Source organism: Melopsittacus undulatus, chromosome 7, assembly GCF_012275295.1.
Source record: "Melopsittacus undulatus isolate bMelUnd1 chromosome 7, bMelUnd1.mat.Z, whole genome shotgun sequence".
In the NCBI taxonomy this organism is placed as follows: Eukaryota; Metazoa; Chordata; class Aves; order Psittaciformes; family Psittaculidae; genus Melopsittacus; species Melopsittacus undulatus.
In genome coordinates, this window is record NC_047533.1 from 16,281,859 (window position 1) to 16,308,543 (window position 26,685).

The window sequence follows — 26,685 nt, forward strand, 5'->3', positions numbered from 1 at the left end:
CAGTCTAGCAATTTCCAAAATAGTTATTTCTGTATTTTCTGTTTTCTTGACAATCATCCTCATCTCTAGGACACAAATATCAAATTTTATAAAACTCAAAAATATTTTTATGCCATTATATTAATTGTTTGGAGGGGTTACTTGATTCAAACCAATTTTAGTATACAATTATCTTTAGACATGGCGTTCCGGAGGCTGCTTTTTAATACAAATTTGAGTTTCCTTTAATTATTCATGAGATATGCCCTGATGATGTAAAATATATTCCAAACCTACTTTTTTTTCCTAATACTAAGGACTACAAGTAAATTGGTAGCCCACAGTAACAACATATGTTTATAATTACGATTACCATCAGGGAATTCAACCTTACTGAAGGATAAAAAAGAGGCCCAAGCAGGGAAACCTCAAAAAGTACATGGAAAAAAAAAAAAAAGGAGGGCAAGGAGAAAGCTAAAATGGGAAAACCACTCTTGGATAATGGAAAAGACTCAGTTGTAAAAATAAGCACAGCTTTCAGCTGAGACTGCAACAGAAGTTTCAACATTTTGGTGACCAAGAAATATTTAGTGGCAAATTCTTCTTTTGACAATTGAACTGATTTTGTGAAATGTTCAACCCTTAGTGTAATCTCTCTGAATTTGTCACAAAACCCCTACTAACACATCAGCTACCTGACAGCAAGGTTAAAATGCTACAAATGCTGCTCTCTGTTATTACTATAGTATGTGTACATATAAAAGTGCCATCGGTAATCCTGAATTGAGGTTCCTATTACAAAACCCATTTTGCATGTTTGATAGCTCAGCTGTTTGAAATCACACTGAGCTGAAGTTGGCAAGCTGCACTTGTGTGTGAACAGGAGATACAGATTTTACAGCACAGTAGTAAAAATCACTGAATTCTGAGTGAATCCTGAAAGATTCACATTTAGAGCTCAGCTTGACTGAAGAAAGCCCCCGAACCTCTTGGATCTAATGAAACAAAGTGGAAATATCCAAGAATTGTCACCATTCATTCTATTAAACTCATCAGGTTTGCAAAATAAAAGTTCTTCAGGATTACATGTACCCATTTGTCAAAATATTTTTTAATCTAAAAAAGTCCTGCTGAAATTCAGTAAGTGGCTGAAATGTATTACTTTTTAAGAGAAAACAAATACTGAAGACTGATCTCAAATTCTTTCAAATCCCATATAGGCTATTTTTTTTTTACTTTTTTTCCTTAGATAAATGATTTTCTAGAGAACTTTCAACAAGGTCAGTTTTGCAAATTTAAAAAATAGATAAAATTTAAATAATAGTTATATGATCAAACCTTTTGTGGTAACTTCAAAATGGTGCTAGAAGTTCACAATAACTTGTTTTATGTACTTGTAATTGAAGAAAATCTCTTTAATGTTGGAAAATGACTGGAGTTATAGTATTTCTGCACCTTTTTACACTTGTTACAGTGAATTAGAACATGAAGTTCATGTGACATTGTGGGAAGCAGCTCTGTTACCTGGCTCATGTCTCACTCGAATTGTGATTCACCCCTGAAGGGGCCACACTGGCCTAATTCAAACCTGATCAAAGCTAATGAAAGGAAAGATATTTGACAATTGTAATGCAAAAATAAAATGAGCTGCAGTTCATTACACCTGCAGGCAGTACCAACTCGCAGGACTCTAAAGGTGTAGATCTAGCCCAGCTTCATGATTCATGTGGCTGTGACTGAATCAAACCTTCCTTTTATTCATCATCTTTCATCATTTGTAAGAATTGCATTTACACACTTCATGATTGTAGGAAAAAATCTGATAAAGGAATTGTTCAGAAGCTGGTGAACAGTAAGAATTCAGTTCAGAAACCAGAAAAAAACTGAAAAGGGGCAGGTTTTCAATAACATATTGTACATGTCCTCTGGAGTGTTTGGTAATAGAAGCTTTAAATTAAGTTAACTTCTAGTTGAACTGTGATTTCTGGTGCTTAATTGGAATGCAAAAAGATTAAACAATAATAAATAACAAACATTGTAAACAGTGTCATGAGCTATTGGTCAAACACATTCACTAATTCTCATACCCCAGGGCTACTGTATTGCAGAGGAAAAGCTGTGAACTGAAGTTTCAGGGTTTAATAAGTGTTCCAGTTCTTCTATGAAGTGTTTCTGAAATGCAGTAATTTTTATACAAATTTATAACCTCATGTAGAAATATTATTGCTCCATCCAGCCGAAATAGTCATTGCCCTTCTAAGTCATGCAAAGCTCTGGAAGGCCATGGACATTGGCTTTGTAGCAGGCAGTTACTCAACAGAAAGATCCCTACAGGAAGAAGTCACATTGATCCAAAGACTGACTGCACTTAGATGGAGGTGTAAGACACAACTTTGTGACAGAGCCAGGAACAGCACCTGTAAATAATTTTCTGTTAAAAGAATCCTCTGACCACATGAATTTCCTGGAATAGAGGAAACTGTGAGGAAGAAAAAAAATTCTGTCTTTGAATTCTTATTTTTTGATTTTGTTTGAGACCTGAATCCTCAAACTTATCACTGTGGTAATTACTGGCTACTTCTGGCAAGTGTGAGGCTCTCTTTACATTTTATAACCAAGCTTTCAACTTTTTACTTTAGTCTCACAACAAAGGTAATGTTCCATTACTACATAATAAATAGCAAAGCCAATTTTAGGCCCTAAAAATCTATTCCCTGTAGAAATGACTGACTAGAGGGCCCCATGTTTCTTTGAAATGGCTTTACATAGTTGTTATGTGGGAAAATCTTATGCAGATCTTTCATTCTTGCCTATGTAATACTGACTTTACCCCTGCATCTTGGATCTGAACTAGCATTACATGATCACTAACAAGATGAAAGCAAATAACCTCTCAGACTTTGAGAAGTTGCAATTGATCACAGTTCCAGTTGACTTCAATCGTTCTTTGTGTGCCTCACATCCCTGTGAATCACATCCTGAACTGCTGAGCAGGTGTGTCTTGCTGAAGATTTATAATCTTAGTAACAAAGTTTTATATCTGAAATCAACTGTCAGAAGCGAAAATGCTTAACTTATGCTTATATGAGAAAAATGATATCTCAGGCGTACCTGAGGAATGTATGCCCTCCAGTCTTTAAATCTAAAAACTAATTGGCCTGTTTCCAAAATATGATGGATTGATTTATTTGAAAATAAATCTGAAAGGTCTTTTTACAAAATGTTTTATAAACGGGAAGTATTTTAGAATCATGCCAATGATTATGAAATTAATATATTGTTTTATACATACATATATTTATGCATAAAATATCTTTACATTTTTAGCTACACAAATGTTTGGGAATTTAGTGATTTCAAATTGTGACCACACTGCTTTAGCATTTAAATAAATAGTATCTGAAAGTCATTTTAGCCAGATCCCTTACATTGCTGCTGACTGATAAAACAATCACTCTTGAAAACTGTAATAATCACATAATACGGAAACAGTCTGGAATGAGAATACTGCAGGGAATAATATTGCAGCTGGGGGTAGAAAACATTATGCAAATTATAGGAAAACACAGCAAAAGTCTCCAAGACTTTCAAAGTTCTCTAGATCCTAAAACTATTTCAGTGTTGAAGGAGTGAATACCCTCCAGAAATTGACTTCCACTGTTTGTTGTTTGACACTCATCTTTTATAGGCAACTGAAACTTTTTGCATTGTTTAGCATTTTGGATCAAGCTTCCATGACCTGCTGTCATATGAGTCGGGATGAGATTTTCTTCTAGTTCTTCAACCCATGGACCCTGAAAAAGAGAGCATTTGGTTTTGCTTCTTGACTGATGTGGACCCATGGGATGTCTTTTCCCTGATATGTGGAGAAAGATGTTCTGCATGCCATTCCTCTGACATATACATACAATATATGCATGTTTAAAGTATGCATTATAGAGGTCAAAGACAAAAAAAGAGAATTATTTACAAGAGCTTTTGTTTAGGAATTTGTTCATTGTATACAAATACTTTCTTCCAAATTATTGCTCCCACTTCCATCTTGAGATAACAGTCACTGAAACCTGAGATAGTTGAACAATTACAATACTGAAGAATCTGATTATACACCAGGTGCACAGGTGGCAGCAGAGGAGCAACTGTCCCCCAGCAACTCAAACCACAGGGTGACACTCTCTGCTAATGATACTTATTTTGGAGCTATTGCTCAGAGGCAAAGGATCTTGAATAGAAGCAAACCAATGTGCTATGTGACAAAAACCAAAACCAGGATAAAGTATTCCTTAACTCTGCAATACATGGAGGGAAAATATGAGTACTTCCATTTGGAGGGCAGATGTGGGAACTCTCACCTAACAAATAATACCAAATTGTGTTTTGCAGTTCAGCCAGTAGTAACAGTAAAACAACTTGAAAGAAGTTGAACCCAACATGAGATAACTATTCTAGACTCTTATTAATAATAATTAAGGTCAAAATATAAACTAGAGATAGGATGTATAATCACGACCTGTTGACAGTTAATCTGGGGCAGAGCTTGATACCAACAATAACCCACATGCATTGAAAGTTTCTGAACTAATTTCCCAAAGCTGCAGAAAGCTCTAAGCAAGACTGATGGGGCAGAAAAAGTAAAAAACCCCCAAAGAAATAGAAATACAAGCTTTTTAAGGAGCTCATTATCCAGCATGCACATACACAAAAATAAAGCCATGACTCTGCCATCAAAAACCAGGACAATTTGGCTGGGAAGAAAGATAATGTCATTTGGAAAAATCAAGGCTGGCATCAGTCTCAGTAAATATTATTTTTTTGGTAAGGATATTAACAAAAGGGATTTTTAGCAACATATTGACTATTTCAAGAGGACGGACTGATAAAACGTAGAAAAAGCTGACACATTCTCTAGCTATGACAAAAGGTAATGCACAGTGACACTGGGATGATATTTTTTAATGCATTAATGTCATAACTGGGTGTTAAAACAATAGTGATTTAGAATCAATATTCTTAAGTCAATGGATCTCATTAATCTGCACCCAAGGATATTAAAGGAATGGCCGAGAGAGTGTTTGTCATATTAATGTTAATCCACAATAAATCTTGCCGTATTAAGGAAATTCTAGATGATTTGCAGAGTACTACTGTGCAAATACTCAAAAAGCACCAAGTGATAAAATCAGATAACTATTGGCCTAGGTTTAATCCAGCGATTAAACCAATGGGATATCACATACAGTACTAACCTGTATAAAAATTAACACAAAGAAGCCTCAATAATGCCAGTTAATCAGTTTTACTGATAATAAAATCTAATAAAATATGACTTATTTTTAATGGATTACAAGTCTTGCAAAAGTTGAAAAATTGATAAATATAATTGAATTGGATACAGTATACTTAACCTCTGAATAAGGCAGTAACTTGTAATGTGTAACAATCCAATTGAAACATGAACATCCTACAATATCAATAAAGCCCATGTTATATGAATGAAGTCCTGATGCAGTGATCAATTGCTAGCACAAGGTATCAGCAGGGAATCCCTGAGTGGGGATATTTATAGTAGCAGTCCCACTGACTCCTGTCTGGCTTTGAAGTACTCAACATTTTTTTAATTACGATTTGGAAATAGTAGTAAGATCCCTGCCTGTCAGATTATAAATTAAAACTAAAACTTACTTGAAGCATAGAGAAGATATAGAAGAAAGCAGAATTGATGCTCATCTTTTATTAAATGGGGCCAACACGAATACCTTTTAGATAGCAGAGATCTCACATCTAATTATTGTGATCCTGTAACTAGTGTCTGCACTCCAGTATCTATTGACACGTTCTGTGTATTCCAGTGTATAATCCCCTTTTCCATTCTCTTCTAGTTTAAGAGGGCTGCAGGGATTCATACAGATTGTCCACACAGGGGAGTGAAGATCAGAGATGAATGTGCATGCAGAGATCAAAACAGCTGATGCAGTTTGCAGCCGGGAAACAAGGCTGAACTAACACCTGGTAGCCACCACTAGGCTAGCATGGTGCCATCTTGCATGGCACTGAGGGAACAGAACCGATCATCTTCATTATTAAGGGAATTCTCTGTCTTGGTCCCCTGTGTATCAGAAGCACACCCACAAAATCTCAGAGGTTAGGGCCATAAGCAAGCATTAGCTGACTGAGTCTAAGCTCCTGTATATTGAAAAACATGGAATGTCGTAGTTCTACTACAGAATGAAGAAAACAGTCCTTGTTGATCTATATATATATAGAAAAAGAGATGAAGGATTTTATGGTTTTAATCTAAAAGAGGAGAGATTTAGATTAGACATTAGGAAAAAAAATCTTCACTGTTATAGTGGGACATTGGTACAGGTTGCCCTGAGAAGTTGTGGGTACCCCATCCCTAGAAGTATTGAAGGCCAGGTTGGATGGGACTTTGAGCAACCATGTCTAGTGGAAAGTAGGGTGGGGATAGGGTGTTGGAACTAGAGGATCTTTAAGGTCCCTTCCAAACCAAACTAATCTATGATTCTGATACGATTCTATGATTTGCACTATTGCAATGAAAGGCATAAAAACTCATCTAGTATTAACTACTACTATTTTATTATCACTGTTATGCATGTCTGTATACTTGTGCCAGTAATACATAAATTTATTACTATATAATCTCATTCTTTTTCAACACTACACATATGTTTGAATCTTTTCTCTTCGGATGCAAAACTCAATGCAATTTCAAAAGGTAAGAAAGAACTTTGCCTGAAAAGTCCATGTATTTGATATATGCTAAGTAGCTTTTGCCCCAAATAATATATTACACAATGAATAATGTAACTGTTAAAAAGGTCCTCACCTTTTTTGCTACATAATTCACCATATTTTCAACATAAGGACTTCCTTTCTCAATTTTTTTAGCCTGTGTCTCCCCACCCATATTGAATTATTCAGCTTGTTTCAAAGGAAGGACTTAATATTTGTAATTCTCATATTTTAGGGTTTATTTTTGCTGGGACTTTTAAATAGAAAAATCACAAACAGTAGATAATTCAATTTACAAAAGCATGGTAAATTGATAGTTCAGTAAACAAGGTGAATAAAACTTAGAACAGAGAGTCAAAACACCCAAGAGACATTATAGTATACCAGTGAATACAGTAAGAATCATTCAGCAATATCTGTAGTCATGACACTGAGTGGTTAGTGTATATGGATCTCGGTAATTTCTTTTAGGAAAGTGAGTAGACAGCAGACACCAAATTACTAAATTATCCCATTACACTTTTATTTAGAAATGTACAATTAATGCAGACAGACTTTGAATAGACTGGGTTTTAACAGCAAAGTAGTGCAATTCAAGCTCAGGCACCAGCTAACAGCTAAGATATTTTTCACCATCTGCTCTTGGAAAATCCAGATTCTAATTCCCAGTACAGCTCCCACACATTTTCTCCTAGGGTATTCATCTTCCATCCTAAAAGATTCCTAACCTGGTAATACTTCTGAATCCAAAATCCTATGTAAATTCATGTCCCTCCTTGAAAGCAATGGCAAAGCAAACTAAGCCTTCAATAAACCCAGTAAATTGCCCTTTAAATTGTAGAAGTCTGAAGCTGGCCATCTGTTTCCAGATGGTCTGAAACTAGTTTTTCAGGACTGATTCTCCAGAGCTATCTCAGAGAGCAGATTCCATTCCTGCTGGGACTGGAGCCATCAAGTCTAGGGGCACTTCACTGACACAAACGGGAAGCCACTTTTACCAGTGAACAGTATTTAGTCAGAACTCCTTAACCTTCCTTTCACCAAATTATTGATGTTTCATTTACCAGCAATTTACACACCTTCTCCCCCACTTCAAAACAGTGGTGTCCTAATTTATATGCCATATAGCACATCCAAATAGCATGACTGGGGATCATCTAGAAAATTATTCATTCTGGTTTTATGTTTCTTTTCATTATTATCATTGTATAACCTGTTAGTAATTTGCTACCATAATATAAAAAATTAACGTGTTTTGATGTTTTTCAAACCAGTTTACAATTGGGAGGATCTGTCTGTAACTCGGATTAGTTCAGCAAAATTGCTTGTTTGTATGAGTAGATGTAACCAAACGATACTGTTGGTCCTGTATACCTCAGTCTCTTCACTGGGCAATAATGCACCTGATCATCATAAGTATAAACCTATTATTTATAAACTATTTAATTCTTTTATATAATACAATTTTGTGGTCATGATTTGCTAAAATTTTTTTGAAAAATGTTCATGTGTATGTATACATATATTTTTCCAGAAAAAATACTGTTATTATCCAGCCTCTAATTTTAACCACATAACCCCATCAATTCTGCAAAGACCTCTTGATATTAATTCTGTGGAATTAAAAAGAAATTACATGTATAACACTGATGGTACTTTAATGAAAATAATAGAATTGTGGAGGTATTGGATTGAAGAAAAGCAAATGATGTAACAAAATATTCATGAAAAAGGAAGAAGAGTTATGAAATTTACTCTTGCATAAGTTTGACTTCTATTCCCAAGAAATGACACGGAGTTAAAAAATCGTAGAACTATTTCAGGGTAATAATAGAGCTGACTGAATAACAAGAAAATTATTTCACAGAAAAATAGTTTCAACATTGTTTCTATTCCACAATGTACTGAAACACAGAACCATTTCCTGTTAAAATAAAAATGAATTTTCATGTTTTAAAATCAATAGAAGAATTAACACTCAAACCTCAGCTGAAGCTAAAGAAATTCAAACTAGAGAAAGGGTACCTATTTTTGCAGTGAACACAATTAACCCCAGAACAATTTACCAAGGTTTGTAGTGGATTTTCAATTATTCAAAATGCTTAAACCAAGACTAGAATGAGGTTTTGTTTTTTAATGTGTACTTTTTTTTCCCTGAAAGTTAATTTGTCATTCAAGCAGAGCCACAGGACTCAAGGTAAGTTTCAAACAGGGGTTCAGACTAGACAATGGCGATTTGTAGGCCCAACAGCCCTTAAGATACATCAGCTAAACACTGATCCATAGGAACAGTTAATGACATGAAAAAGAAGTAACTTGGGCTTTTATTTTTGTTAAGAATTATACCAAATGGGAACACAAAGCACAGCTTCAAAAACTTTTTTGAAACTAATTTATGAATACTAAAATTTGGGCATGCACATAAAATCTTGTCAAGACAGCTGAATATCCCAAGGGATCAGTGAGAAGATAGGAGTTTCACTCTAAGTCAGTTTGAGTAACACCAATATTTCGCATATTCTGTGACCTATAACGCTCTCAAAGCACTTTAGAGAGGTACAAAATCATTATTTCCACTTCTTATAGTTGGATGAAGTCCAGAAAAATAACTTCCCCAAGGTTATATAGCTTGTCAGAAATAAAATTATATTCTTCATAGCAAGATCGCTTCTCCAACCACTAAACAATGTGAGCATTGCAGCCCTCCTGCTGTACGGGTGGCACAGTAACAAAGGAAAACTTAATTTTTGGAACCATATACCTAGGCCTCCTTTTACTCTCACACACAGACAGCTCAATGAGTGTTTTTTTTCCAGGCCAAATCTTTCTTTTGCAGCATTTACCAGCCTAAATAAGTGTTTTACCCATTCACCGTCTTTCATGTGAGCTACAAGGGAGGACAGATGAAGAGAAAATAATGACACCACTGCCAGTCAGATCACCTGAATCACCCAGGATATTTGTTGATATCTGCAGTGTTGTAATCTCCTTGGAGCCAAAATGAGTCTTATTCTGGTCTTCATACAGCAGTAATGCTGTTTTGGCACTTAATAAATGAATAATGACTTACAGCAGTATTCAGGAAAAGAGAAAACCCAACACATTTCAAGGCCTTATTTGATAAGTGTAACATTCGCTGCAACACTTACCAGACAGTAGAGTCACCATTACAGCTGAATAGCAAAGTTTCCTTACTGCAAAGTTTTAACAAACATTTACTCTCTGAATTGTTATAAATCAGTAAACAGGCATAAACAACCTTTCCCCTGAAAGATCTCATTGTGCAAGATATTTTATAGTCTTAAATATGTTAATTCAGTGGAGTAATATTAGAGTTTATACATAGCCATCTCCCCTCATAGGCACATAACATAAATCTCTTCCCATGAATGTGAAGGTCAGGCTACAGTCAGGCAGACCACACTCTCTGAGAGTGATCTTGGCAGCCCAGATGCAAACTAAACCACCTGTACTCAAGCAGTCCTCTTAAAGCCTTCTCAGAATCCTTCATTTGTACCCCCAAAAAAAACCCAGATCATATCTCCCACAAGTCTGTAGGAAAGCATTGGTGAATATCTCAGCTTTCCACAGCCCTGGTATCCAGGCAGTATGATCTCAGAAGTCCTAGTGCTTTTATTAGGAGCAACTTTTATCAGTGAAGCAGCAGGTAGACACACTGAAGTCCTGTCTTTCAGAGTAGCTGTTCACAGCCAAGCCCTAGACTATAACCTGAGATAACTCCATAGTAAAAAAACAGCCCAATGCTCTTTTAGAGCATTAGCAAGAAAGTAGTGCTAATATTAGCTCTGGTTAAAGCTAAACTAGGTATACTGTATAACCATTTAAATAATTCCAGTGAATTAAAAAAAATATCTCAACACAAGGTAGGTGATGTACTAGTATAAAAGTACTATAATGGAATTTCATAAGCATTGAGTTATAAGGAAGGCAAGTACCTGTACCTGCTCAGAAATACTGTGGATTGTCATAAAAATGCAACACTAAGTTTACACTCAATATTGAGTAGTTTATGCTTTCAGGGAAGACAATCCTATTTTTACAGAAAGATGCAACACACCCATTGCACATTTCAAGCTCAGCTTGTTTTCCTAGACATGTGCCATAGGAGTGTTTGGGAAAACGAAAACAGATTTACCAGTTCCCTTACCCTAACTATTCAGTGTCAAAAGGCAATAACACAGCAACTCTGGGTTCTATCCCCTCCTTTACAAGAAGTCAATTCTGTTGTCACATGTAAAAATGCCAACCTCAAGATCATAGAATCATAGAATAATTAGGATTGGAAAGCACCTTAAGATCATCTAGTTCCAACCCCCCTGCCATGGGCAGGGACACCTCACACTAAACCATATCACCCAAGGCTCTGGCCAACCCAGCCTTAAACACTTCCAGGAACGAAGCATTCACGATTTCCCTGGACAACACATTCCAGTACCTCACCACCCTAACAGTAAAGAACTTCCTCCTTATATGCAATCTAAACTTCTTTTCTTTAAGTTTGAACCCATTACCCCTTGTCCTACCACTACAATCCCTAATGATGAGTCCCTCTCCAGCATAGCCCCGCTTCAGATACTGGAAGGCTGCTATGAGGTCTCCATGCAGCCTTCTCTTCTCCAGGCTGAACAGCCCCAACTTTCTCAGCCTCTCTTCATATGGGAGGTGCTCCAGTCCCCTGATCATCCTCGTGGTTTATCTGAAATAAAGCTGAAGAACTGGCTAATTTTATGGGGGGCTTTGGGGGGGGGGGGGGGGGGGGGGGGGTGGGTTGGTTTTTTTTTGTGTGTTTTTTTTGGTGGTTTGTTGGGTTTTTTTGCTGCTGCATGATAATTCTAGATTAAGATGAAAAAGAAACAAATGGTACTTAAAAAAAGGTAAAGGTCCATCACACTGCAAAGAAGATTCCAGAACTGAAAACACACCTCTTGGCAACTCCTAGGACTTCAATTGCATCTTCATTGTCTTTGACTCTTGCAGTGTTCACCACTGCAACAGGCTCCTTTATTACTTAGCTTTCAGAGTTTATGTTTCAATGGTCCTACTTTTGTCCTTCATTTCTTGAGTGTGTCAGAGGGAACATGGTATGATTTGCCCTTGATTTAAATATAGTAAGCAGTTCACTGGAAATCAGTTTATGGTCATCTGACTGAGTTTAGCCTCTAGATTAGGTGTTACTGTAGAGTTTGCAACTAAATTGAATCATGGCAAACATCACTTTTGGCAATGTATTTTTATTAATGACTTCTGCTTCAAAGCTAAGAAGAAATGCCACAGTTTGGCCTTAAAAAAAGGTGAAAAGCAAAGAAATCTATCAGGATCTGTATTGCCTCTATAATCCATTGTGTGGGTGGCCTGGAGCATATGCAATCCAGCAACAGTAGTGAGTTGCATGGTTGCTTCTTTGTTTCCCGCTCCCCATAAAATACTCAACTTGCATTAATACTGAGTTTGCCATTAATAAAATCTCAGTTTTCCTTAGATAGAACTAGATTCCCAGAAGTCTGGAGGGAAAACAGATTTCTGCTAACTTCTCCCATCTTCATGCATTTGCAAATACACAAACTGTGAAGACTGATAAGACAAACAAGAAAAGCTACCAAATTTTCAGTAGGTTAAATATCTAGCCTGATACATTAATACATTATATATGTGTAGAATCTGTGTTGAGAAATACATTATATATATCTGTGTAGAATCTGTGTTGAGAACTATATGGAACTACAATACACATAATTTGCAGTTGTATTTGCTGACCCTTAGTGAGTCACAAATTACAAGACTAAGCCACGTTTTGGTGCATTGATACAACTTAGGACTCTTTGTCAGAAACTTCTGAGGCCTTACAGTTTGCCATATATTGCACCATGGTATGTAGGCTCACTGGTTGATGACTTCCACTTCAGTAAATGATAGGTCTTGTCAGAAACTTGCAACAATCTACTACTGAGCTCTCTCATTTTACTGAGCTCCCACCCCCTATTTCATTCTGACAACAGCAGAAGTATCAAATTCTTGCTGCTACTTCACAAGCAGTGAGGATTCCTCTCAGACTGCTGTGGTATGCAGGAAGAACAGCTCTACCAAACTTTTAAAACACCATTACTTTATCCTTTAAACCATTTCTTAACTTTTCTTTTGCTATGGTATTTACAAATCTCTTCCATCTGGTATTGATTAGGAATTATAAGCTCTACTTTATTATTCCACTGTGTTCATTTAGCTTTTTGCCCACTATAATCTCATTTCTCTGTTTATATCCTGACACACATACTGAGGCATCATGCAACCCAGAGGCAGAGGTTATGCCTATACTACTCACTTAAATGTGCCTGATACCATACTTACAGCATGGAGGTCAGCAGGCACAGGACGATGTGTAGCCACATTTTAAACCAGCATGAGCACCCAGAACATGCAAACAGCCTTTGGGAGTGGTCCCTCACCTGCATGAATTTCTAAGCCATGTGGGAAAGTGCTAGTGGGCACTGATGAAAGCTGTTCCAGGAACTGTTCTTCCAATGTACCAGCAGAATAGCAGTGCCTGGGAACACTTGTGGACACTGCTAAATTTATGAGTACAGCCACTCTGTTCCTTTCTAATGTCCATTTGAGGCTTAGCACAAATTAGTACAGGTGTTTGACTACATCCCAGGCACTTCCATAATACATAACAAATAAAACTGTAGAAACTGCTTTTCAATTGGTAACAGTTGTTTTATAGAACTTCCCAAACTGAAAACAATACAATCCTACAGAGTGTAGTTTCTTATTCTAACAGCCATATGAAAAGCCTAGCAGGAAATCAGAAGGCTGAAGCTGATTACAGGTTCTTGAAAAATGACAGTATAAGAAGGTTAGATGTGGCTGCATCTCAGCTGGTACAATGAAATACAAATCATGACTGGTACTATTTGATTACTACTTGATTTTATTTTATCTGAGTGTTGTCAGCAGGTAAAGGGAAGGGATCCTTCCCCTCTATTCTGCACTGGTGAGGTCATACCTAGAGGACGGTGTCCAGTTCTGGGTTCCCCAGTACAAGAGGGGCATGGACATACTAAACAGAGTCTAGCAAAGGACCACAAAGGTGGTGAAGGGATGGGAGCACCTCACATTGAGAGCTGGGACTGTTCAGTTTGGAGAAGACTCAGGAGAATCTCATCTATGTATATCAATACATGAAGAGAGGGTGCATAAAGGACAGAACCAGTCTCTTCAGTGGTGCCCAGTGACAGGACCTGAGGCAATGAGCATAAACTGAAACACTGGAGGTGCCCTCTGAACATCACAAAATACTTTTTTCACTGTGAGAGCCTGAGCACTGGCACAGGTTGTCCCAGGACATTGTGGAATCTCCATCCTTGGAGATATTTGAAAGCCATCTGGAAATGGTCCTGGGTGAGTGGATCTTCGTGGATCTGCAGGATTGACAAAACAACCTCTAGAGTTCTCTTCCAATCTCAGCCATTCCATGATTCAGTAATTACCAAATTTCCCATTCAAACACGTTTGAAATTTCAATTGAAGTTCACCAGAATTATCTCTCTCATCTTTCCATATTAATTTATATGCAAACAGAAACTCCACTGGGGTGCTGAGGAGCTCCAAAGGGAAAATTATATGCCAACAGCTGCTGACACAAGTGATCAAGTCCTTATCTCCATATAGTACAGTTTTTTTGGGGAAGGGAGATAAATGCCACCATGATGGGAATGGAAGCAGATCCCAGATCGGTGTCCTGACATGCCAGTTACACATGCAGGGTTTATTCCAGGCAGTTATAATGGGAATCTGTGATATAGCAGGCTGTTAAGATAGCAAAAGGCTTTCAGTTCTAAAGTTCAGAACTTTGGTCTCCATTTAAATAACCTGGATAATGTAGAATATAAAAATTTCATTTGCAAGATATGAATATACAGTCTAACTTTTGACATATTCCTTACAATTACAGAGATTAATAGAATGAAAAGACAAAGTTGTCATATATTACTAAAGCTAACATGTCTTAAATTCATGTGGGCCTGAAGCAAAATGGAAACCAAACAGAATTTGGGGTTAGAAAAATATTTTTTTAAATCTCTTTGTATTTCCAAAAGATGTCTGTCAAATTCCAGAAGCTGGTAGAAGAAATGCAGTCCTCCAAGGTGTTTCACAAGTCTCAATGCTAAATGTTAGAACCACACAAGGTCTCTGTGTCTAATGATTTTCACCAGGAAGGATTTAGAACATCATCACAGATTATGTAAGATGGGTATACCTTTCATGAACCCGAATAAAACTAGTGAATTGTGTCAGACTGGACAACAGCATCTTGCATGAGATTTCTCCATAGCAGCACAGCACTCTGCATCTCATTATTAAGCCCCTGAATGCCATATCTCAAGGTTTTGCAACAGCTGAACTCAGTAGTTCTCCTGTTGGCAAATATAAATGCAATGTATCTGAAAGAGACAGTGTTGTGTATTTGTCAACATTTTCTTTTCCTTTTCAGCTTGCCAGTGTAAATTCTGGGGATGAGTGAATGAGTGGATGGGAAAAGTGCCCAAGCCACGCAAGGGAATTGACATGTCAGTGCCCATTGTTGACTAGAAGCTCCTTAGCATGCTGCTATGAATCAACAGACATTTCTACTTTCACACTTACATAGATCTGTTATAAAAGACATCCCAGAGCTCTGTTTCATCTTGCTTGCCTTACAATGTTAATATGCTGCCACTGGGACAGAGAACAGATGTGATGGATTAACTAGCAATAAATCACATGACAGAGAACACAGCATTATCATTCTGAAGAGGTAGCATTAAGTATTCCACTAGGAAAAAATAAGAACATTTCCTTTTTTCCTCAAAATAACTGGGATATTTTATTCCATAAATGACCATCTCACTCTGTGTCACAAACTCCAAATCTATCTGGGCTACAGTAGTGCTTTACTTCACTTTTTTGCTCAGGTTCAATGTAAACAAGGATTAATCATACTTTTTAAGCAGTGATATGTAGCACCGTGCCCCACCATTTTCTCTTTCATTAAAACTAATGAAGAGAAAGTTTCCTACAACTTGGAGAACTCCCACCAACAAAGCAGCAACCAAAATGAAGCCCTGCTGGTCCAGTCATATCCTCCCCAGGGAGCACTTCTACTCCCCCAGCATCTATTTTCTGATGGCAAGATGCCGACTCCTACAACCTCCACAAGGAACCCAAGAGTCATAACATCCCCTCATTAGTATTTGCACACCATCTGGTGACTATTACTGAATTAACTTCTCACAGAAAATAAGTTTTTAGAATTTAAAATTAGACTTTGATATGAAATCTTTCTCTTCTCCTGCCCCCTCCTCCCCCCTCCCAAAAAGTGAAGAATTCTTAAAAGAGAAAAGAGAGGAGTGTGGGCCAGATACAGTTAAAAAATAAAGAGTATTTCAAATGCCTTCATTCCCCTTATTTCCAATTTATTAAGGTATAATTTAGTGCATACATGAGCTGTTTGGTACAGCTCTTACTCTCTATTTGCTGTTGTTAAATAGCGTGCACACTGTTGGATACTGGAAAATATTATGTGATAACTTTATAGTACTTTTACTTGAACATAACATTTTTCTTCTGTGAAGATACTCATAAGATTAAGCCCTGTGTGTTTCATTTGTCCCAGCAAGTCCCTAGGTGCCACAAGGGCCTTCAGATTTTGAAGCTCATTTCCACTGTAGTGCTACCCTGGGAGAAGAGAATAAGGTAAATCTTCAGTTTTGAGTCTTCAGGGCCAGTTAAGGGAATTCTTTTCCTCTGGGAGGGAAAGGGAAAAAGAAAGAGTGGAAGAGTTTTGTTTTGGTGGTTTTATTTCTTTGCATTTAATTTAGTGCCTCTTCTTTCAAGGGGGAAAAAATCCTAGCAATACATATTAAACAACTATTTAATTTCATTAATTGCTATCAGAAATTAATCACAAACTATGATTAAGAGCAAAGCTGTGAAAATGCCGCATAACTGGCATGTAACTTATTAGTTAAAAGAGAAATAATTTCACAAACGAACCAGAGACTGTGTAATCAGATAAACCACTGAGTTTCAAAGAAGCTAAACTCTTGATGCTATAGTGAATTTAGGAAAAACAGCTGTTCAGGTTACATGCAGCATTTATCTTTTAAATGAAATACATTGGTAATATTAAAAGAATTTTAATGCAACTGCTGAAAATTAAAAATAAAGTACCAAGGACCATATGGTTCTGCCATAAAACATTTATGTCCAAATATTTGCTCACATTCTCATCCAATGAAAACAAAGTCCTAACTAGGAAGCAGAACTCATTTCCCTCCTAACAACGGGTAAAATATCCCCCTGCCAAATTACAGACGATGGCAAGTAAATGTCTCCTTGCTTACCAGAACCAAAGTCAAACTTTGTCAGACAAGGCAGGAGGTATCTCTAAAGTTGCACCAAAATACCTTACCATTCACCAGAACAGCTCAACCGTACTGCACTTGTGAAAAAACTGCAGTGAGAAAACATGGTAATAGTAAGGATTATTTTCTTTCCATATCACTTTAAAACTCTACATGCTATGATTGAAGTATACGGGTTAGTGAAGTTAAGCATATGTACAGCTGTTTGCAAGGTCAGAGTCTGAGCACAACTGATGATGATTAAAATTTGTTTCTTAATCAATACTTTAGCCAAGAGAGATTGAAAGTTATTTTAATTGCTGGTCTTGGAAATGTTAGATGCCTGATTTCAACTTTAAGGGATCCAGATTCCACAGGTTAAACCTCTTTAGTTATAATGCTGAGCATTCTGGCCCACGTCCAACAGAACACTTAAACACATGCTTGACCTAAAACACAGAGGCAGCTGCAGGGAACTTAAAGGTTAAGAATTTACAAGATCAGGGGAAGAATGCTTAGTACTATTCAGGATCAAGCCTAAACACTATCAATCTCTTTAAAGGACCTTGATTTCTGAAGCTTCTTCTTCTATAATTTAAGGTAGAGTTATAAGACAAAATGATGTTAAAACCTGACTATTTTCTTCTGCCCTTAAGTTCGTCTATATTGAGTATTCATAAAGAAAAACATTAAATCCTGATAACATTTCTGTAACTTTAGAAAGGGGGAAAAGATGGGCAGTGTCTTAGCCTAAAATAGGAGAACTGATTACAAAATGTAACAACAAAAAATGGTCAGCCGATAATTTAAGCAATGCCATAACAGGCCAAGATGGTATTGTAATTAAAAGAAATCCACATAAACTCAGAGACAGACTTGAGTGTAATTTTAATCTTACAGAGGTAAATCAGGAAATAATTGCTAAAGAAAAAGTAAAACCTGTAAGAAAGTAATTGCAGTATTCCATTCAGTGGATTTAGCGATACTATTATCAGACTGTCAGGGTATTGTGCCATTTATCTGGTCTGGAAAAGTGAAGCAAATCTGAAACACCATCTCGTAAATGCTTATACTCTATACCTACCAAAAGGTATCTCTCAAGTGTATACTGAAATGAGTCATAAATAACACTGCATGCAATTACACTTTCATCAGAGGATCTCCATTACTCCTGATCTCCTTGCACAGAACAGCCAGCTCAGGACACACCTGTCTTTCACTGAGAGCATATTTATATTAGGCAATGGAGCCCAGTGCCCATATCCTCAAAATACAATTCAGTGAGCACTAGCACCAAATTTGCACTGATTCAAGTTACCTAGAGCTCTGCCTTCATGGTACAGCTCCTAAAGCATCCATCCCTTCAGAAAAAAAGGACTTACTAGCCGCATCAACACCTTATGGTGCTAGAGCATTGCTGCTTTATGGAGCTAAACCACTCCTTCCTGACCAGCATCACCAGCCTTGTGCTGGCTACTCAGTGCTTGCCTTCCAGTGTGTCACTCCCAGGCAGCTGTATCCACAGCCCTCATCAGGGAAAAGCATACTTGTGTTCCACAGTACTTCAAGTCACAGTATGTGTAACTATTTCAGCCATCTATTTGGTTAATATGAGGCAGCTTTAGGCCTGCATTCCTTTACTGCACTGTTTGGACTCCTGAAGACAAAGTGTCAATTCTTCCCTAATTCTCAGGATGTTTCCTCATGCATATAAAGGGAATTATAGGTTTTAAAGCCACTTTAGTGTAAGCATAGTGCACACTTGGAGAAAGGAAGGTACTTACTGTTTTTATCAAGGCATTTCTCATTTCTCCAAAAAGAAAGCTAGTATGATTTTTTCCTTAAAAGCAGGGACTGAACTGCTTTCTACAGATTCTTATCAGAAGATAAGGCTGAAAGGGGCATTGCTGTCATGAAAACTGACCCCCCGTGCAACTCAGACCATGGATATTTAAAAAAAAAAATCTTTTTTTAAACAAGAGCACAGACTTTTAACAAAACTACCTATTTTTATGTATTCTGCAACAGGGAATCACAGGGTTAAGCATCTAACTTAAGTTGCTCCGTTGATTTTGAAAAGTGTATTGCAGTGGTTAATTTAACAAAGTACCCTCAATTTCCAGATTCAGTGTGTTGTTTTGCTTTTGTCTGTAACCTTCTAGAATTTTCTTCTCTATTTTAGTACTTGTACACCAGGACTAAGTAACCTCCTCTGATAAGAAAACAGATGGAGAGCTCAGATTCTTGCGTTGCAAAGCATATTTTAAAAAGAAATATTTGAACCATTTTTCTCTTTTTTTCTTCCAGTGCTCTCTGAAGTATTCTCATCTCTGCTTGAAAAGTGGGCACCAAAACTGAACCCAAGAACTCATAAGATTTTCATCAACCCCCCCAAAATAATATCATTTTCTTAAGCTGTATTTCGGATCTCTCTATTTGAGAGTGACAGAGCACCAGAACAGGTTGCCCAGGGGGGTTGTGGAGTCTCCTACATCGGATGCAAGGCCTGCCTGGACAAGTTCCTGTGTGATGTACTCGAGGTTACCCTGCTCTTGCAGGGGGGTTGGACTAGATGATCTTTCGAGGTCCCTTCCAACCCTTGGATTCTGTGATTCTGTGATCCAGACTTCACATTAGTTTCCCCACTGGTTTAGCTGACAGCTAACCTTTATCTGACTTTTTACCAGAACTCAAAAGCCTTTTAAAGCTTTCTACAACAGTCTCCATTTCCCAACTGTCTTGGTTTCAGCAGTAGCAGTCATTTTTTCTCCTTCTTAGTGGATGGGGCAGTGCTGTGTTTTTGACTTTCAGCCTGGGAACAGCACTGATAGCACCGATGGTTTTAGTTGCTGCTCAATAATGTTTCCTCTGACCAAGGACTTTCTGAGTCTCACGCTCTGCCAGGGAGGAGGGGAAGCCAGGAGGAAGCAGAGACAGGACACCTGACCCAAACTAGCCAAAGAGGTATTCCATACCACAGCACAGCATGTCCAGTATATAAACTGAGGGCAGTTGCTCGGAAGGGCTAGATCACTGCTCTGGTCAGGCTGGGTATCAGTTGGCAGGTGGTGAGTAGTTGTATTCTCTTCCCTTGTTATTTCCCTTATAATTATTATTATTGGTGGCAGCAGCAGTAGTTTTTGTTATACCTTAGTTACTGGACTGTTTTTATCTCAACCCGTGGGAGTTACAGTCTTTTGATTCTTCTCCCCATCCCTCCAGGAATGGGAGAGTGAGTGTACGGCTGAGTGGTTCTGAGTTACTGGCTGGGCTTAAACCATGATAGTTCTTTTTGGCACCCAACATGGGGCACAAAGGGTTGAGATAACGACAGATCTGACTGGAGTGTGTCTAATCGTAATTGTGATAAGCATTCATTGTTTTTGATTAATTGTCACTCATCACAATGCCGATTTATTGGCTCTCAAAGTTATTGCTTTTGATCTCACAGTTTCAGCATGTTGTGCCTTACTTACAGCCTGTATTTGCTGTTTTAGTGGTTATCAGCTGGGGTGCTTGGGCTAAGGTTCTTGTTTCATTGCACTTTCTGGTACTGCCTTGTAATACAATAGAATCATTGATCACAAAACTGATCTGGCTCGAATTCCCAGTGTGGTCACCACCCCTGCACTTTGGGAGGGATAAAATAGAAGTCTTTCGCAATTACACATCTTTTTTTTCCTCCTTGGGTGGTCAAGCTATGAAGGAGACATTCCCTTACCTTCCCAGCCCTCCCACCAGACTATTTACAACATCATTTGAGAGTTCTGAAGGTTTTGAATGGCCTTTGGATACCCACCTGCCTGCTGGTTGTGATGGGGATCACCATGTTGGCGCACATGCAGATTGTGCTTTACCCATGACCATTTTGTCTGATCTCAAAAGTTGAGTCAGGTTTGGGTCTTGTTTCAGGTTAGACGACAGTACAGGAGGACCAAGAGATTTTCCCTGGACAGTCATGGACAAGTACCTAGACCAGTGGGTCCCTCCAGTGCTTTGGAACTTCACCACTGAACAAGTGCAAAATCCTGAAAAATTAATAAAACCCTTAAATGAGGTGTGTTGTCATTCTGGTCATACCAGAGAGGGACAAATCATGGCAACGTGCTGGGGCTTGGCTTATGCTTACAGAGCCCTGTTCAACGCTATCCAGCACCTACAAAGGGAAAAAAATGTCTCTGGATCTGATGGCAAAGCAACAGACAATGCAGCTATTCTACCTCCAAATACAGCAGCTACTCCAGCTCCAAGTACGGCAGCTACTCAAACTCCAACTGCAACAGATAACACAGCTAATCCAGTTCCAAGCACAGCAACTACACCAACCCCAGTGACAAGTACAGCAGGTACTCAAACTCCAAAAGCAACAGACAGCGCAGCTACTGGTACTACTCAAACACCAAGCACAGTGGCTGCACCAAGCCCAATTACAGATACTGCAGCCACTCTGACCACAGTGGTAATCACTGCAGCTAAATCAGAGGATCAATTCATGCCAATATTGGCTGCCCCTCTATGCAAGGGGAAAAGCAAAAAAGAGGCACAAAAAGCAATCCTTACAGTGAAGGAAGATGAAGAACCAATGCACTTGCTACAAGGGACAGCATCTGATCAAGAGTTATTATTACGTGAATCAGAGGAAGAGGAAGAAGAGGTGACTTCCCGACCCTGGACCTCAACCAAGCTACAGAATATGTGAAAAGATTTTACCTGTCATCCAGGGGAGCACATCATCACCTGGTTGCTCCAATGCTGGGACAATGGGGCTGACAGTCATGAACTAGAAGGTACAGAAGCCAAGCAGCTGGGATCACTTGCTAGGGAAGGGGGAATTGACAAAGTGATTGCAAAAGAAAAACAGTCCCTCAGCATTTGGAGGCAGCTCTTGGCAGCTGTGAAAGAAAGGTTTCCATACAAGGACAATGTTATGAGTTGTTTGGCTAAGTGGACTACTCTAGAGAACGGCATCCAGTCTCTGAGGGAATCAGACATTGTAGAGATAATCTATCGCAGGCTGGATGCTGGGAATACATCCGTAGATCCAGATGAAGTCAAATTTACATGACGCATGTGATGGAAATTTACACAGAGTACACCATCATCATATGCCCACTCATTGGCAGCAATAACCTGGAATGACATAGCACCACCAACAGTGGATAAAATGATTCATCAACTCCAAGAGCTCAAAGACAATCTCACCCCTTCCATCATTTCAGTTGTGGAAAAACTGTCTCAGGATCTGAAACAATTGAGAGACAATCTATCTGATCTATCCAGCTCCCCACGTGTACCAACCCATGTCTCAACTATTAACAAAAGGCGTCCTACTGCTCGAGAGAGAAGATAAGGAGGTATATGCCATGGGCCACCCTATGGTTTTACCTGCAGGATCACGGAGAAGACATGGTGAAGTGGGATGGAAAACCTACCTCAGCTTTGGAGGAACGGGTGCGTGAATTGGAGACGAGAACAAAGGTCAAGACTGATCATTCCATGAAAGCTGCAGCTTCAGTCTCTGGTGAGCAGGTTCCCATATGGAGTGGAAGAGCTGATTTTACTCCAGCTCCTGTGCTAAAGAAGAATAATCCCTGTCTACAAGATGTAAGTGACCAGTGTTGTGATCACTATTAGAGGGACCGAGCCTTCAGCAGGTGGAGGTAGGGGACAATCGGATTTACTGGACTGTGTGGATCAGATGGCCTGGCACATCAGTCCCACCGGAGTATAAGGCTCTAGGAGATACCAGTGCACATGTACCCTGATGCCATCAAGCCTTCAAGGGGTGGAACCCATTTCTATTTCTCGTGTGACAGGAGGATCCCAAGAGTTGACTGTACTGGAGGCTGAAATCAGCCTGACTGGGAAGTGTCAAAAGCACCCCATTGTAACTGGTCCAGAGGCTCCATGCATCCTTGGCATAGACTACCTCAGGAGAAGGTACTTCAAAGACCCAAAAGGGTACCGATGGGCTTTTGGTATTGCTGCTCTGGAGGAAATTGAGCAGCTGTCCACCTTGCCTGGTCTCTCAGAGGATCCTTCTGTCATGGGGTTGCTGATGGTTGAAGAACAGCAAGTACCAATTGCTACCACAGCAGTGCACCAGCGGCAGTATCGTACCAATTGAGACTCTCTGATTCCCATCCATAAGCTGATCCATAGACTGGAGAGCCAAGGAGTGACAAGTAGGACCTGCTCACCCTTTAACAGCCCCACATGGCCAGTACGAAAGTCTAACGCAGAGCAGAGACTATCGTGGCCTGACTGAAGTCACACCACCATTGAGTGCTGCCGTACCAGATAGGCTAGAACTTCAGTATGAGTCAAAGGCGGCTAAGTGGTATGCCACGACTGATATTACCAATACATTTTTCTCAATTATTCTGGCAGCAGAGTGCAGGCCACAGTTTGCTTTTACTTGGAGTAAAAAGTAAAAAAACTCCAGTTCATTTGGAACCAACTGCCCCAGGGGTGGAAACACAGCCCTACCATCTGCCATGGACTGATCCAGACTGCACTGGAACAGGGGCAAGCTCCAGAAGACCTGAAATACATTGATGACATTATTGTGTGGGGTAATACAGCAGAAGAAGTCTTTGAGAAAGGGAGGGAAATAATCCAAATCCTGATAAAAGCCATTTTTGCCATAAAAAAGAGTAAGGTCAAGGAACATGCACAGGAGATTCAATTTGGGTGAATAAAATGGCAAGATGGATGTCGCCAGATCCCCACAGATGTGATCAACAAGATAACAGCAATGTCTCCAACAACTAATAAGAAAGAAACACAAGGTTTCTTGGGTGTTGTGGGTTTCTGGAGAATGCACATCCCAAACTACAGTTCTATTTTAAGCCCTCTCTATCGCGTGACCCAGAAGAAGAATTATTTTAAATGTGGCCCTGATTAACAACAAGCCTTTGAGCAAATTAAATGCGAGATAGTTAACGCGGTAGCCCTTGGACCGGTCCAGACAGGGTCAGATGTAAAAAATGTACTGTACACCGCAGCTGGGAAGAATGGTCCTACCTGGAGCCTCTGTCAGAAAGCTTCAGGGGAGACTTGAGGTTGATTCCTCAGCTTTTGGAGTCAGGGATACAGAGGATCTGAGGCCAGCTATACCCCAATGGAGAAAGAGATATTGGCAGCCTATGAAGGGGTTCAAGCTGCTTCAGAAGTGATTGCCACTGAACTGCAGCTCCTCCTGGCACTCCACTTGCCTGTGCTGGGCTGGATGTTCGAAGCAGGGTCTCCTCTACACATCATGCAACTGATGCTACATGGAGTAACTGGGCTGTATTAATTACACAATGAGCTTGAATAGGAAATCCCAGTCATCCAGGAATTCTAGAAGTCATCATGGACTGGCCAGAGGGCAAAGATTTTGGAATGTCACCAAAGGAGGAAGTGCTGCATGCTGAAGAAGCCCCACCATATAATAAACTGTCAGAAAGTGAAAAGCAGTATGCCTTGTTTACTGATGGGTCCTGCCATATTGTGGGAAAGTTTGGAGATGGAAGGCAGCTGTATGGATTCCCCGATGACAAGTTGCAGAAGCTGCTGAAGGAGAGGGTGAATTGAGTCAGTTTGCTGAGATGAAAGCCATCCAGCTGGCCCTGGACATTGCTGAATGAGAAAAATGGCCAGTACTTTATCTCTGTACTGACTCATGGATAGTGGCAAATGCCCTGTGAGTGTGATTGCAGCAATGGAAGTAGAGCAACTGGCAATGCAGAGGTAAACCCATCTGGGCTTCTGCACTGTGGCAAGATATCACTGCCCAGATGCAGAACCTGGTGGTGAAGGTGCACCATGTAGATGGTCATGTACCCAAGAGTCGGGCCATTGAGGAACACCTGAACAACCAACAACTGGTAAAGCTGCTAAGATTGAAGTGGCTCAGATGGACTTAGGTTGGCAACAAAAGGGTGAGTTACTTTTGGCCCGGTGGGCCCATGACACTTCAGGCCATCAGGGCAGAGATGCAACATACAGATGGGCTCGTGATCGAGGAGTGGACTTAACTATTACCCACGTTACTCATGACTGCGAAACATGTGCTGCAATTAAGCCAAATGGTTAAAGCCTCTTTGGTATGGAGGACAATGGCTGAAGTACAAATATGGGGAGGCCTGGCAGATTGACTATATCACACTCCCACCAACCTGCCAAGGCAAGTGTCATGTGCTTACCATGGTGGAAGCAACCACCGGATGGCTGGGAGCATTCACTGTGCCCCACGCCAGTGTCTGGAACATTATCCTGGGTCTTGAGAAACAGATTTAGTAGTGAAACGGCACCCCAGAGAGAATTGAGTCAGACAATGGGACTCATTTCTGGAACAACCTGATAGATGTTTGGGCCAAAGAGCATGGCATTGAGTGGGTATATCACATTCCCTACCATGCACCAGCCTCTGGGAAAATCGAATGGTACAATGGGCTGTTAAAAACTACACTGAGAGCAACAGGTGGTGGGACTTTCAAACATTGGGAAACACACCAAAAGCCACCTGGTTGGTCAACACTAGAGGATGTGCCAACAGGGCTGGTCCAGCCCATTCAGAACTTTTACATACTGTAGAAGGGGATAAAGTTCCTGTGGTGCACATGAAGAATTTGCTGGGGAAGACAGTCTGGGTTATTCCTGCTTCAGGTAAAGGCAAACCCACTGTGGGATTGCTTTTGCTCAGGGACCCAGATGTACTTAGTGGGTAATGCAGGAAGATGGGGAAGTCCGATGTGCACCTCCGGGGAATTTGATTTTAGGGAAAATAGCCAATGAACTCAATTTTATATTGTTGCCTGATATGTACAGCTTCTAAAGCCCACCAACTAGATGTCTTCAGGTCACCAGCGACTGGCCCTGACTTCTCTCTGACCATCATCCCAACAAAGAATGAACTTTGACAAAACCAGATGAGCTCAGCAGTGATCAGATGAGTTCTGCAGTGATCAGATGAGTTTCACAGTGTCATCAGCAGGCAACAATCCAACAATGCACATAGCCTCTGCTGCCCTGAAAGTCTGTTACAAGAGATGGAGCCAGACATCATGGACAGGATGAACATGAACTCAGCATCTTTAAAGGGACTGGTCCGTGCACTAAGGAATTATATCTCTCTCTCTCTCTGTGTATATATATACATATGAGAGAGAAGAGTGATGGTACATTGAAAAATGTGGGATCTGAGCATGATGTGAATAGTATGGAATAAGGGGTGGATACTGTCTTGGGTTCAGCATTAGCAGTCATTTTTCTCCTTCTTAGTGGATGGGTGCTGTACTTTTGACTTTCAGCCTGGGAACAACGCTGATAACACCGATGGTTTTAGTTGCTGCTCAGTAATCTTTACTCTTACCAAGGACTTTCTGAGTCTCACGCTCTGCCAGGGAGGAGGGGAAGCTGGGAGGAAGCAGAGACAGGACACCTGACAAAGAGGTATTCCATACCACAGCACGGCATGTCCAGTATATAAACTGGGGGCAGTGTTGTGGTATAAGTGCAGTCAGTAACTCAGACCCATGCAGCTCACTTGCTCACTGCTGTC

The 26,685-nt window shown here is 39.6% G+C and overlaps 1 protein-coding gene across 1 annotated transcript in view; it reads right to left on the minus strand.

Annotated features, from left to right (window-relative positions):
* The window catches only part of LDB2 (LIM domain binding 2), a 384,522-nt gene that overhangs the window by 268,994 nt on the left and 88,843 nt on the right, over positions 1-26,685 (minus strand). The window lies entirely within an intron of this gene.